This window comes from Nannospalax galili, unplaced genomic scaffold, assembly GCF_000622305.1.
Source record: "Nannospalax galili isolate Female #2095 unplaced genomic scaffold, S.galili_v1.0 scaffold188, whole genome shotgun sequence".
NCBI lineage: Eukaryota > Metazoa > Chordata > Mammalia > Rodentia > Spalacidae > Nannospalax > Nannospalax galili.
Window position 1 is genome coordinate 6,461,790 of NW_008360325.1, and position 15,407 is coordinate 6,477,196.

A 15,407-nucleotide genomic window follows, 5' to 3' on the forward strand; every position below is an offset into this window, starting at 1 on the left:
AATGGCTGATGGGAGAGGAAAACTCACTCTTCTTCAGGGATGCTGGCCCTGACAGGCTTCCCATGCTCCAGTGGATGACCATACACCTACACACGTCCAGACAGCACTACATGGACTCAGAGGGTATTAAAGTAAAAAGAGAGACTGCACAGGAAGTTGGGAGGGAAAGGCGGTTATGGGGGAGGATAATGGGGAGATGGGTTGGATCCAAACATACTATATACATGTATGAATATTTAATAAAATATTTAATTAAAAATATCCCCTGAAGGGGCTAGAGAGATGGCTCTGTCAGTAAAGTGCTTGCCATGCGGCATGAGGACTTGAGTTTCTTCCCCAGATTAAAAGCCAGGTATGGTGGTATGTGCTTGTAATCCAGGGCTGAAGAGGCAGAGACAGGTGGGTTCCTGAGCTTGAAGACTTGCCAGCCTAGCCAAATTGGTGAGTTCCAGGCTAGTGAGACCCTGTCCCAAAAAACATAGTGTTGGCACCTGAAAACAATACACGAGGTTGACCTCTGGCTTACACATGACAGAGATATACAGACACACACACACACACACACAAAAGACACAGATATATGGGCACACATACAGACACAGAGATACAAACATACACAGACACATAGACACACACACCAGTCACAGATACACACACAACACAGATACATAGACACAGACACACACACACAAGACAGGCACACATACAGACACAGATACATAGACACAGACACATACACACAAGACAGGCACACATACAGACACAGATACATAGACACACAGATCCACATACAACAGACACACACACATACACATAGACATACAAAGACACACACACATAAACACAGATACACACATCCACACACACATCCAGTGGAAAGCAATGGTAAATTCTGAGTCCAGGGTATAGGGAGGTCAGGGTGAAACTTCTCCCTCTCATCTTGTTTATGGGATAAAATGGGCCCCAGCACCAATCAAGCATTAGGGACAATGCAATTAAAGTTACTTGTTGCAAGAAGAAGCTTATTCTATGAGTGGTGTATGATACACTTACACCTAAGACTCGTGGAGCATAGTGGAACGGGGGGTAGAGAGGACACTAACACATCTCTCAGCTCTCACCAGTGAAGCTTCCTCATGCAACAGAGTGCTCTGCACACGGAAGACCACAACTGGCCAAAGTATAGAGAATAAGAGACCGCAGGGAGCGCGTCCCGGGATAGGACTCCTACATTAAACCTCACCCATGTTTGTACAACATGCATTACATGAACAATAAACAATATTGCTATTATTCACAATTTGAGGACTTTCTTTTTAGAGTTTCCAGACAATATGTATATTAGCTACTTTTCAGTTGCTATGATAAAATGACATAGCCAAGGCAACTTGTGGAAGAGTTTATTTTGCCCTATGGTTCCAGAGGGGCAAGAGTCCATCATGTCAGGGAGGCATGGCAGAGTCAGCCAGAGATGAAAGCTGAGTGCTCACATCTTCAAGCACATACAGAAAGCAGAGAGAATAAACCAGAAATGTGGCTACGAAGTTGTAGAGCCCACCCCCAGTGACACACTTCTTCCAGCAAAGCAGGACCTCTTAAAGACTCTATGGCCTCTTCAAGGAGCACTACCAACTGGGGACAAAATGTTCAAATATTTGAGCCTATGGGGGACATTTCTCACTCAAACTGCCACAATATGGAATCATTTAAGACATTTAAGTAAGGGAGGCACATGACTGGGGAACACCTTAATGATTCCTGGCTACCATGGCACTGGGTTTATCTTCATAAGCCTTAACAGAGACTTGGTTATCTAAAATATTTCGTCACCAGTTTACCCATATATCCCTTCACTCACTCAGAATACGGTGTCTTCATAACTTTTCATTAACTTGCTGACCTTGATAACGCTTACTGGCCTCATCCATAAACTCACCAGCGTCCATACTTCAGGGTACCTCTGGGTAGATTAGATGTTTTAATCATGATTATTAAACTTTAAGTACGGCACAGTGGGTACCTGCTCACTCTTATCGTTGACTTTTAGAATAAAGACCCATATCTGCTTCTTTCTGGCCACTTAGACTTGAACAACTTTGGATCTCGGTCAGCCCTGACTAACTGAGGGATGTCACCTTGGGGAGAGGCTTGGAGGTTGAAGAAACACAGGATAGTTAACTAAGTCTTGAGCAGGCTCAGAATAAAGGGCCATTCTTCTGCGCACTAACGTGCCTCCGTCGTGTACTAAGCTCGAGCATCCCTTTGCTCACTCCTATCTAGATTACTTGGCTTTGCCATTAGACGCTTGTTTAAGATTACTGCTGTGATCAGTGTTAATGGAGGAGAGGTCTCAGAAGCCACCCAGCCCATTCCTTGATTTAAAGTAAGGAGACACGGGGGACAACAGAGCTCTGATGTCACTAACTACAGTTGCATAGAAAAAATACAACTTCCGGACCTCAAGTCCCCCAATCCTGCAATCAAATATTCAAACCTATGGGGGACAGACTGTTTCATTCAATGAGGTGTGGCAGATCCCAGCTGGAAATAGCAAGCCCTTGCAACAAACTGGATCTCAGGGAGTTTTTGAGCCACAAGTGCCTGTCTATCAGGTAAGTGCTCTGCCTCAAAGGTTGAGGCCAGAGCCCTCAGATCCGGTTGCAGAGTGTGTGCTGCACCAAGTACAGTAGTGCCCCACCTGCCTAGCTCTGTGAGCACAGGGCATGATCCAGTCTTTGGCTCCAGGAGCCTTGCCGGCTTCTGATGCTGTGAATCACCCTCCTCCCAGATTTCCAGGGTCAATACAAACAGAACAATCACCTGGGTGACGGGAGTCTTTGATGTTTTCCATCTTTGTTAGTGCACAAAGATGCAGAGCTTGACCTACTTATGTGTTCCTCTCTCCTCTGGTCCCCAACAGGACTCTGGCTGGATTTCACTGCAGAAAAGCTGAATTTAGATAGTGCCTCCCTGGGGAGAAATTATTAGCACTAATCCTCATCTTGGAACAAAAACAGCCAGGCCAAGCGGTAGTAGAGCTCTGACTCCCTGTTCCAGATGGGCCCTCCAGTCCAGGTCCAAGCACAATATATACAGAGAAATCCACGCTGCTTACCTGGAAAGGGTCACGGTATTAATATGCTAATTATAGGACAGTTGGCCAATTACACTATTTTTTATGGATCCTCAATGAATGACAGAATGATTAAATGCCATTTTGGTCAGTTTTCATGTCATTTGCCCAACTTCAAGCCCATGATGGCTCAGCTGATTTCTCCAGCATCTCCACAGGCCTTCAAGGCTCCTCATCAGTTAGTCTTGGCTTAACTTCTTATTCTTTAGCTGAGACTCCCAGTGGTCCTTGTTACTGGAAGAGAGACATTCATTCCAGAAGTCAGACCAAGGTTAGGTAAGGAATACCACTCCAATTATATCTCCATTTGTGATCCCTAAGCCTTTACAAAGACCAGTAAGACACATGGAGGAGGTGAGGGGGCAGTGAGGTGACAGGAGATGTCATCCCCACATGAGAAGTGAAAGGAAAATTCTGACTCAGAAACAAATGCTGAGAAAAATCAGAGAAACACGCACACATGTGTGTGGGATGTTTGTAAGTCAGCTACTTACAAATGGAAGTTCATAAACCACACATCCCCACTGAAACAACTCTGTGCAGACTCTGCAGGTTCTGACCCACCGCTATTACATGCCTTTATTTTTTGACATAGAAAACCCTCACAATAAATTAAATTCTGAAAGGCAGGTTATATACAGACCGATCCTGCTATTGTGTGAGACATAAATCTCTTAACACAACTTACCCTCTAGTTTAAGACATAGGCTAAAAGCACCAAATGTTCTTTGTTAAAATAACTTTTTTTTCTGCTCCTAGAAAGCCACAGCATAGAAAACTGCTAATGTGGATTAGCAGGCCAGGGTCCATCCCAGGCCACAGTTGAACTTGACAGTGTCATTCACATGGTGTGGCTTTAGAGGCAAGAAAGATGCAAGAGTGAAGGGATAATCAGTTCTTCCTCCGCAGTTTCAGAGAGCCACCAAGACCAGGCAGCATGCAGCAGGGATGTGCCTGCATAGAGAAGGCCCTGACAGGCCACTGTGTGAAGCTGTGAAGGGAAGCCTGGTTGGCAGTGGAGACCCCAAGATGTTGGAGATGTTGGAGCCGTGAGACATCTGCCAAGGAGAGCTGCACATAGGGAATGGTAACAGCCCGAGGGAGAGACGCATGTTGCGCGAAGCAAAGCTGGAGAGACTGAGCCATCTAAGCCCTTTGGAAGTAAAGTTCCAGAAGTCATTTTTGTGCCTAGTTTTGGCCCAGTATTTCCCCAGTATGTTTCCATTCCATCCTTCTTCAATGGGAATGTGTATTCAGCTCTGTTGCATGTGAGAAGTATGCAATTTGTCTTTTGATTTTCAATGACTGAAGAGATTTCCCTGAGTCTCAGAAGAGACTTTGGACTTTTGAACAGTATTTATGGGCACTTTTAAGGACTAAATGTAGTTTGCATTTTATATGGTCATGAGCCTATGGGGGCCAGAGACTGAAATGTGATGGTCTGAATGAGAATGTCCCCTATAGGCTTCAAGCCTTTGAACCTTTGTCCGCAGTGGTGGCACTGGTTTATGGGGTGCAGGCTTGCTGGAGGAAGCACATCACTGGGAGTGGACTTCGAGAGTTACTAAACCTTTCCAGATTCCTAACTGCTCTCGCTCCCTGTGCCTGCCTGAAGATGTGAGTACATGACTTTCAGCTCCCCCAGGCCTCCCCTACCATGATGGATTCACTGTCTGGAACTGCAAACCAAATGACTCTTCCCTCTATAAGTCACCTGGCTCATGACATCTTATCATGCAACATATGTGTGCATGTGTTTATGTATGTACTGTTGTGTATGTGGGTATACATGTATGTATATATGCATACGTATGTGTTACTATGTGTGTATGTGTCTGTATATGTTTTTGTATGCATGTGTGCCTGTATGAATGTGCATATGTGTATGTATGTGCATGCATGTATCTACACATGCATGCATGTGCTTGTATGTATTATGCATGCATACGTGTGTGTATTTATGTGTGTGTGTGTGCATGTGTGTGCGTGTGCATGTGTGTGCGTGTGCGTGTGCGTCTGTGTGTGTGTGTGGTGGTCAGGGATAATCATCAACTTGTCAGGCTCTAGAATCGCCAGGGAGCCAGGCCCGGGCTTGCCTATGAGGATTACCTTGATTACCTTCCCACTATGGGTGGAAGCATTGCTTGGCTGGGATTCTGCACTGTACAAGTGGAGAAGGGAAGCTGAGCAGCAGTCTGCATCTGACTGTGACTGCAATGTGACCATCTTCTTCAGATCCCTCTGACCTTGCCTTCCTGCTTGATGGACTACACTTCAAACTGTGAGCCCAAATAAACCCTTTCTCCCTTAAATTATTTTTGTTAGGATATTTTATCACAGACACAGGAAAAACAAACTAAGATGATTTATTTATAATACAGGGCTTCATGCATGCTAGATGAGCCCCCTGCCAGTGGACTACATCCCCAGTCCAATATGTACTTTAGTTTTCTGAGGAACTGGCAAATCACTTCACTTTCCCACCAGCCACAGGAAGATTTCTCTACATCCCCAACATCTGCTACTGCTCAACTATCATTGTAACCATCTTAATGAGTAATTATTCAGTATCACTGAGGTTTTGATTTGGACTTCCTTAATGACTAATGTTGAGCATATCTTCCTGTCCAGGCTGGCCACTTGTATACATCTTTGGAAAACTGTCCATTCAAATTATTTGTTCATAGCTAGTTGGGTCATTGTGGCATTACAGGAGCTCCTGGTGGAATCACTTCTTCAGTCTGCCATCAGTGCCCTTCGTGGTTGGATGGATGTTTGTTCATATCTTCCCAGGAAGTCACACAACAGATGGTTTGATCTTGATAGTTTCTTTATCTTGGCTCTTGTGACCATGAGAATTCAGATATCTTTTTAGGTGTGATTTCATTTCCTGTGGGGATACACCTTTCTCTGGATATATGCCAAAAGTTTAGATTTAGAATTAAATCTCTCCAGGGCCTCCTAACACTGTTAAACCAAGACCCTGGTGTACCTGACCTCCCCAGACTTTCTTTGCATGTTCTCTCTCTCTCTCTCTCTCTCTCTCTCTCTCTCTCTCTCTCTCTTTTACCTCTCTTTTCTTTCTCCTCTTTCTTACATATGCACTAAACACCCATTATTTTACCAGTAACAACAGTACCCAAATTTCTTTATGTAAGTATGCATTAAATATTTTCACTTAAAAAAAAAACCTGTGTATTCCTAACCTGGCCAGTGATGTAATTCAGACTCAGGTAAGAGGTGGGGAGCTTACCTGACTCCATACCACTGGCTAGAACCTACTATGTGCTAATTGTATTATTCATTCATTAATCCTCCCAATCATTCATCTGTCCACTCATTAATCTATTCATCCATTCATCTACCCACCCATCTGTCCATCCACCCATCTATCCACCCACCCATCCATCCATCCATCCATCCACCCATCCACTCACCAATTCATCCATTAAGCCATCCATTCATCCACCCATCCACCCATCCATCCATCCATCCACCCATCCACTCACCAATTCATCCATTCCAATACATCTGCCCATCCATCTTCCTGTTCAAGCCATCCATTCATCCACCCATCCATCCATCAATCTGTCCATCTATCTATCTATCTATCTATCTATCTACTATCTATCTATATGTCTGTCTAAATGTGTCATATATATATATATCTACCTACAGCCTATACATCATCCATCTCCCCATTGTATTGATTTATCATTTTTCTATTATCCACCACTCCATCCTATCATCTATCTATCTATCTATCTATCTACCTACCTACCTATCAATCTATTGTCTGGTAGGTAGATAGATTATGTATCTATCTACCTACCACCTATACATCACCCATCTCCCCGTTTTATTGATTTATCCTCTATCTATTATCTATCACTCCATCCTTTCATCTATCTATCATCTATCTATCATCTATCATCATAATCCATCTTTCCTTCCTATCTATTTATCATCTCTCTCATCTATCAAATTTAGAAAACACTGAAAATCAATGAGCCAGAAAAAACTCATCCATAACCCTATTCTCCTGATATCAGATCTATAAACATTTCCATGTGTTTTATTCCATCTGATTTTCTATAGCCATACATGTGTATATTTTAATTTTAGTCTTGCTTTCTCTCTTCCAAAACACTGTGAACATGTTACATGTCATTAAGTCTCCTTCTAGAATATGAGTCCTAATGGTTGCTTAGTATTCTATTTTATGGCTACATCATAAAGCCCCTAACAGCTCCAGTTCTAGGGGATATTTAACTTGTGTTTCTAGAATTTCAGCCACATAAGGAATGTAGTGGATCTGTTTATGTATAGGTTCTGCATGAAGTAATTTATTTAGATAACTGTGATTGCTTCCTAAAGAAGCATCACTGGAATTCAAACTGATGAGTCAAAGGGAAAAATCCTCTAGCAAGTATCTGATATGAATTATTAAGTTGTCAGAAAACTCCCAGAGATGTGCTCTCCCACCAGCATTCACTGTAGAAGGAAGCATCACCACCCCACCAGTGCTCACTGTAGGTGGGTCCTATAGAGTCTCCCCGGCAGGTCTGGCCGGGTTTGGAGTCCATCTTGGGCTGCAAGGAGGAGCAGGAAGGCAGCACTCACACAGGAAGCCGTGGTCCTGATGCTAAGAAGAGAGCTCCCCAGTTTAGAAGCAAGTCTGGGATCAGGCTGTGCTCTGATGTCACTCAGCATCCTGAGAGGCAGCTCTGTAACTGGAAATGATCATAAACATCCAGTCAAGACTCCAGGGGGGCAACTGGGGAAAGATGTTTTTCTCCCACAGAGCCTCATAGAAAAGAGATTGCTGGCATCGAGGCAAAGATAGTGAACAAGTGGTCAATCTGAAGCAGAATTAACCAGTAATGAAGGGAAGGACTCTGGTGGTCTGGCTCCTTATGTGTCCCTAAGGTCAGTTTCCTCCTCTGCCAATGGTTTAATAAGGCAGAATCTACGAAGTCTTCAACATAGTGCCTAGTATGTAATAAGTGCAGTGTGAGTGATTGAAGAAATGAAAGAAAAATCTTGTGTGTTTAGGGCTTTATTCGGTATCATTGAATTCTCACAACTCAACTTTGCCCTGCAAAGCCAATATTGCACATCCAATTCTGAGTGGGGAGCCTTAGAAACGTTAAGCAAATTACTGAAGCAAAAAGCTAAAATCATATACGGAATGACTGGGATTGAACTTGGGTCTCTCTACCCCAGTGAGAAGAATGCGTACCTTCACAATACATGACACAGCTCACGGCGCTCACGGCGATCCCTTTGTTTACATGTTTGTTTGCTAAACTTGAACTGGAATTGAGTAGAATTCACTTCTTTAAGAGAAGAAGAATCTGAGAGTTAACAGAATCCAGCCATTGCCCACCGCCACAATCAGGTCTGAATTTAGCCCCATCAACCCAGGCTCCTGATCCCCAGACCCCAGCATCCGTTCACCTGATTAAAGTCTCAAAAGTGCTCCTTGCCTTTGAGAGTGTGGGGTGGAGTGCATCTTCCATCAGAAGCTGGGTTAGTACATAAATAAAAATGAACTGGGGCCGAGAGGGGTGTGGCTTGTGGAAATGTGATCCAAATGCTGCAGAAACATGGTAAAGAGGAGTCATTCTGTTCAGGTGAGTTTTGAGAGCCTTGGAGGGGCTGCCAGCATTGAGAATCCCTTAAACTTTTGAGGGCGATGTGTGAACAAGTCATGGGGGGACCCAAAGGAGTATGTGAGAGGAAACAACAGGTTGGGTTGTCATGAGAGGCAGTCTACTCCTTGCCTATCTTTGGATCTCTTAGAGAGCTAGAGTATGTTGCAGTCTGCACAGACAATCCCAAACAGACCCCTTTGAGTTCCAAAGAAAATGCTATCCATGGGCCAGGAGAAGGTGGAGGAAGAGTTGGGGGGCAGGTCGAGGGTCTACTGTAGAAGCCTGCCAAATCAGAGCTGGGAAGGAGAGACCAGAGAGAGGCTTGATTCCAAGCAAAGGTAAGACAGTTGTTAGAAGACAAAGCCCCAGAACGCTGGACTGGGCTGGGTCCTTCTTCCCCAAGCTCTAGGATAGACAGGGGGACGCCAAAGCAGAAGAGGCTGGAAAGGGACAGAAGCTCCAGGTGTCCTGAAAGTGCGGGTTCTCTCTCAGTGTGAGTACATAGTCACCATGCTTACTCTGGGCTCCGCACTAAGCAGAAGATTCCTTATTTTTAGATTTCTCTTTCAATCTTGAAAGAGAGGAAAAGAGCAGCAAAGAACTTCCTGGTCAAATCTTAATTCAAGCCGAACTTTTAAAGAAGAGTTGGTATGTGAAACCAAAGGTTTTACAGACATTGAAATGGAAAACTGAAGTGGGGCTCGTGGGGTTCGTTACACACAGAGCAGAAGGCACCCGCCCAGCCTGTGTGGCACTTCCACATTTGAGCTGTTGAGTCAGATGCACAGTGGCATTTGACTCTGGGACCACTCCTTCTGACAAGGCTGAGCCAGGCCTTTCCTTTGGCCTGAGGTCTGTGCCTTGCTGAAGTCTAGGGCCTATAGGAGCTGACTCTCTAGTGATATGTAGGCTCAGTCTGGAACTTCGTGGGTTCCCTCTGTCATTGCTGCAACACAACACCCAATAAAAGCGACTTAAGGAAGGAAGCACACAGCACACTGTCCTTGGGGGATTTTTCCAGATCCAAGTCAATACATTCTTTGGTTCTCTAAACTCAGTTGGAGAAGAGAGCTCAGAGGAAGAGGCACTTTGCTCTGCCAGAAAACCCCAGAAAGAAGTGTGCTTTGACCTACCAGCCATGAGCTCTGCTGGTCTGTGGCCCACCTGCCATGATAGCAGCCCAGGGACGCGTTGCTCTCCACATGCCATTCATCCCCACATTTACCACCCAAGAGGGAAACCAGAAGAGGGCTGTTCATACAAGAAGCACCATCTGTTCAGAAGGAAAAGGACGGTAGAAGTACTGCCTCAACACACCCCAGGTTAGCATCTTCATAGCCCAGGAGGTTTGAGGATGTAGTGTGTGCGGGCCCTGTCACCACAAAGAAAAGAACAGACCCACGGCACATCTGCTTGGTCCTGACCACATTCAAGCATGAGATCTGGGTTTGGGAGAGGTGGTTTAGATGTTGCTGGTATTCTGCTCTGGAAGATGATTCATGCCATGTTTGAGAGTCCTAAACCTGCAGGTAGACACTTGTGTCTACCCTCAGTACCCTGGCCATCCCCACTGACTTCTTGTAAACAGATACAGAAAAGGCCCCAGATGGATTTGCAGACACTTGATGTTCTAGCTTCTTCCTAAGCCTGTATTTGAAGCTGGGCCCTGGGGACTGAGAGATGCCTACCTAGCTCACGGGGCTCACCATGGGGAGCTCCTGATGGAACAGAGGACATGGCCACCTTATTTCTAGATCTTGGTCCTTAACAACAGTAAATGAGTTAGAGATCATTACTGTTTAAGATGGTGCTGAAGAGAAGGAATGCAGGAGATAGCAGAAAGGGACCCCCGAGTTTGGAAAGTTCCCTGGGGAAAGCTAAAGAATTGGTGCTTGGTCATGAGCCAGGGATCTTATGTACAGAACTTACACACAGTGACTTGCTTAACTTCGTCTGGAATGTCTTCATTATCAGATGCTGTGTGTCTCCTGTGATTTATTGCACCCAAGAATGTGATAGTATTTAAAGGTGGAAACTTTAAAGACTTGGGTAAGGTCATCAGAATAACCCTAATCCACTAAAACTGGTCTCTCTAAGCAGTAGACACTTGGGGTCTGGGAAGATAGCTCAGTCAGTAAAGTGCTTGCTGCATACTCAGGAGGACCTGTGCCAGGGAGGCAGAGATCAAAGGATCCCTGGGCTTGCTGGCCAGCAAGCCTAGCTTCATGGGCAAACTCTAGCCCAATGAGAGACCCTGTCTCTAAAACAAGGTGGATAACACCTAAGGAATCATGGCTGAGATTGACCCCTGGCCTCCATACACATGTGCACACAAGGACACCTGAATACAGACATTCACACCCATACAAACATACACATATACACACATACTTCACACACGTACACAGAGGCACATATACATACACACAGAAGTGGAAACCACTCCAAACCAAGAGCATTCTATAAACTGTGGAAAAGACACAGAAGAAACCACACCTGCTCACATGTAGCCCTTGGACCTCTGGACCTGTGAAGGAATACATTTCTATCCTTTAAATCCAGCAGTCTGTGGCGTTGTTACTACAGTTTCAGCCAGGGAATGCCCGCCCTCTGGCCGAGGTTTCCTGGGTTGTGGGAAGGAGGAGTCAAAGCAGAGAAGACAGATGTACCAGGCACCAGTGTGTGTTACTTTTGTTACATTTTGACTTCATAACGGACAGAAACGTTGGAGGGAAGGTGTATTTTGACTCATCCCTCAGTTCTTCGAGGAGGGAAAGGCATGGCTGTGCTGCTATCTACAGAGGGGACTATGAGAAGTGGATTGTTAGAGGTGGAAAGCAGGAACCAGAGGTGGGGCATCCATCACCTTCAAACGCTCTCTCCTAGTACCTCCTTCTGCCATCCAGCCCAGCCCCCTCCTGGGCAGGGATACCCAATATAGCCCTTTAGCTACATGCTTACCAGGATAGCCAGGAATGCCCCCACCAATCCAAAATGTAAGCGCACTTATAACAATATGAATATTTTGAGATTTTTTTTAAAAAAAGAATTGCTGGTTTGGTTCTCAAGGGTAAACGTAGAAGACAATGTCTTTCTTAATGTCTGAAAGTTTGCCTTGTGTAGTGGTTTTAATGAGAACTGTTCCCCACAGGCTCATGTATTTGAACACTTGGCTCCCAGCTGGCGGTGCTGTTTGGGATGCTTACAGAACCTTTAGGAGTAGAGCTTTGTTGGAGCATGGGGGCGGCTTTGAGGGTATGTAGCCTTGCCTCACTACCCCACTTCCTTTTCCCTCTCTCTGCTTCTAGTGTGGGGATGAAAAGTGGTTATGCCTTCCCTGCATGATGGACTCTGTCTCTGGATCTGTAAGTCAAAATAACCCCATTCTTCCTTAAGTTACTTTCAGTGATGATATTTCATCAATGCAACAGAAAACAAAACCAGATCAACATGCCTGAGGTTGCATAGCCTTCTAGAACAGCATCCCCGGGTAAGGGACAGATTGGAGGGGACATTTCAGATGGAAACCCTAACAGTTGATTCAGGTACCACCTCATGTGGAGACCTCCCTTACCCACCCTCTTGGTGTGGAAGTAGAGTAGATAAGACATTCAGAATATCCAGGGTGCTCCATTTGAGGAAGAGAGTCTAGGCTTTGTGTCAGCAGTGGAATGAACAACAGCTCCTTCCCTCAGGACACATCTGAGCAGTACAGACATCTTCCCACAGAGCCCCATGTCCCACTGTGGAATCTAGTTTGGGGAGCACCATCCTTCTTCCAGGCTGCCTGAATCCAATGGATTCATCAGACTCAGAGAAATTAAGCTGAACAAGCCATGTCTTTGCCACACAAGATGCTGGCTGAGCTGGGTTTCCGTCTTGGATTTTTGGTCTTAGTTCCCTGTACAGTTTCCTTTCCCCAGTTAGATTTACATCAAAACTCCCTTATGCCAGGTGGGTCTTTCCATGCTATTGTGATGGGAGGTAATTGTCGGGTGTGCTTTCTTGAGAACAGTGTAGATTCTTAGTTAATAATCACACGTCTCTAATTCAAACAAACTGACCTAACTGAGAAGTGCTCACAGCACTGGGTGTTCTGTGCTAATCCATGCCATTAGCCAGAGACCCAGAGGGCAAGAAGGTTCAGGACTCCTCATAGCCTCAGTTGGCCTAGAACTAGTTATGTAGACCAGGCTGGCCTCGATCTCACCTGCCTCTGCATCCTGAGAACTACTAGCTGCCTTGTGATAATTTTTGACAGTCCTGCAGGAAATGTTTCTGTTTGACTGTCCTGTTTCTCTTAAGGAGCTGTGGCAGCAAGCATGAGTCAGGGTCATAATCCAGATGACCCTCCAGCCAGCCTGCTCTGGCTCAGGATCTTCCAACTGCGTTGCAAAGCCTCCACTTGGAAAGGCTGGTGTGTCTAGAGCTGCACTATCTGTGGCTTCCTCTCTGAGATGCTCACTGCAGAGAAAGGAGAAAGAGCTGCAATCTCAGGAGTCCCTGACCGGCAGCGTGAGGGACCAGCAGCCAGACAAGTCCAGCTCATCTTGAGGGATTCTATAACTGGGAAGTTTGGGGCTCATGTCCCAAGGGCATCTCTACCCAGGCTCAAGCCACCCCTCAGCTTGGAGTGCGGCAGCTCCTACTTGGGTCATCCATAATGTGCCTTACTGGGCCTCCAGAGAGTCTCTGTAGTTTCTGCTCTGTGTAGTCTCATCTGTGTGAAAGCTCAGCCAATGAAAACAGTGTTCTCCCCTTCCCTGTTGGGATCCAGCCTGACACAGTGCAACCACTGGGCTACATGGCTCCTGCTTAGCACTTACTGAATGCCAGGAGTCGTATACACATGCTGAGCTGCCAGCTGGACAGATGTCGCTGCTATGCTAGTGTGGAGAGGAGACAAGAAGGAGCTAGGAGAAGATTTTGTCCTGACTTACTAGGGACAGATTCTTGTTGTTATGGACTAAGGAACCATACAGATCATAAACAGAAGGTGCCCCTATCGGGACCAAATGTACATCAAGGGTGACCAACACCCACTACCTGTTTGCTACAATATGCAACTGTAATTATATGTTTTCCATATCATAAACATTATTCCAGGTGGCTCATCTCAATCCTCACAACAACCCAGTCATTACTTTATCCAACTTATAGTTGGAAACACTGAGGAGCCAAGAGGTTAAGCAGGTTATCAAAGATATCAGCTTAGACTGATAACTTGCATTTTCTTTTTCCTAAATAATAAAAAAAGATTTTTAAGACTGCGTATTCTAGTTGTCCCAAATGAACATGTAACTTTTAAAAACATTAGTAAGTAAAATATCAAAAAGTTATAAACTGGACTATAAACAGCATAGAAGTCTGTTTCTAGAATATTCTGCCTATAAAGATTAGAGGTTAGCAAGCTTTTTCTGTAAAGGGGTAAATAGTACACATTTTCATAGACTATGCAATCTCAGTCAAAGTTACCTAACTCTGTGCATCAAGTGTGATTCCATTGTACACTGTTAACAAATCCATGTGCCTATATTGCAATAAAACTTTCTTAAAATGAACAGGCAGCAGGCCACTGCCCTTAGTTTGCTGACCCTCAGTTTAGAGCATAACACTTATGCACAAGCATCTAACAGAATAGCTCCAGCTACAGGCTCTTCCTCCTCCCTTTAACTGCAAGGTCCTGGTTTGCCAGCTGTGCTGCCCACCTTCAACAACCTTATCTTTGCTGAGGAGATGCTCAAGACAGCCCGGCTGCTCTTCCCAACATCCATTCCCCCAGAACAGCTCCTTCCTACAGGAATGCCTTGGTCCCCACCTCCATGGCATGCCACGTCGGAAAGCATCAGCAGTCTGCTTCCTAAGGGGACCTCCCTGACAGTGTGTGGCTTGAAAGCCCAAGGAACAGAGAGGAACACTGGTGCTGTGGTTGGGGAGAGACAACAGCCTACGCAGCCTTTAAACTGGAAGTCCCTACACCCTTGAGGACCCTACAGTCTTAACCGATCAAGGTTAGGGTTTCACAAAAGCTCAGAATTTCAACTTGGACAGAAGGGGGAGAGGATGATAAACATTTGGGGGGCATGTAGTGTGTGATGCCAGCTTCCTGCATTTCAACTACCTGCTATATGAGTTCCCAGTTAGGATCTGAATATAAAATCTAACAGAGCTTATGTGTTCAACACTCAGCTCATAGCTGGTGACTCTGAAAGTTTGGGGAGGTGAGACCTAGATGAAAGGAGCAGGTCCCCGGGGGTACAGCTTTGGCGATCACGCCTGGTCTCTGGTCCCTTCTTGACCTTCTGCCCAGGTGGACCATGAGGTAAAGAACCTTCTTTACTCAAGTGCTAGAGAACAAATGGCCAGGAGCTATATCATTTGAAACTGTGAGCCAAAAGGACTCCTTCCTCCTAACTGGTTCTCACAGTGCAGGAGGCAGAGCTCAGAAGTAGCAGCTGTTGCTCCCCCAGTCACACCCTGTGGTGAGAGGGTGGGTCAGTTTAAAGTCCTTTAAGGATAATTTAGCCATTTCTAAAAAGGTGTGTGTGTGTGTGTGTGTGTCTGTGTGTGTGTGTGTGTGTGTGTGTGTGTGTGTGTGTGAGGGGGCCCACAGGGGC

The 15,407-nt window shown here is 45.3% G+C and overlaps 1 long non-coding RNA gene across 1 annotated transcript in view; it reads right to left on the bottom strand.

Annotated features, from left to right (window-relative positions):
- Positions 1-1,450: 1,450 nt before the first annotated feature.
- LOC115068844 overlaps positions 1,451-15,407 on the bottom strand; it is a 35,704-nt gene continuing 21,747 nt past the window's right edge. Inside the window, exons 2-3 of the long non-coding RNA XR_003848194.1 lie at positions 7,665-7,866; positions 1,451-3,367 (exon numbers count right to left, since the gene is read on the bottom strand). This is a non-coding gene — a long non-coding RNA (uncharacterized LOC115068844). The remainder of the gene's footprint in view (positions 3,368-7,664; positions 7,867-15,407) is intronic.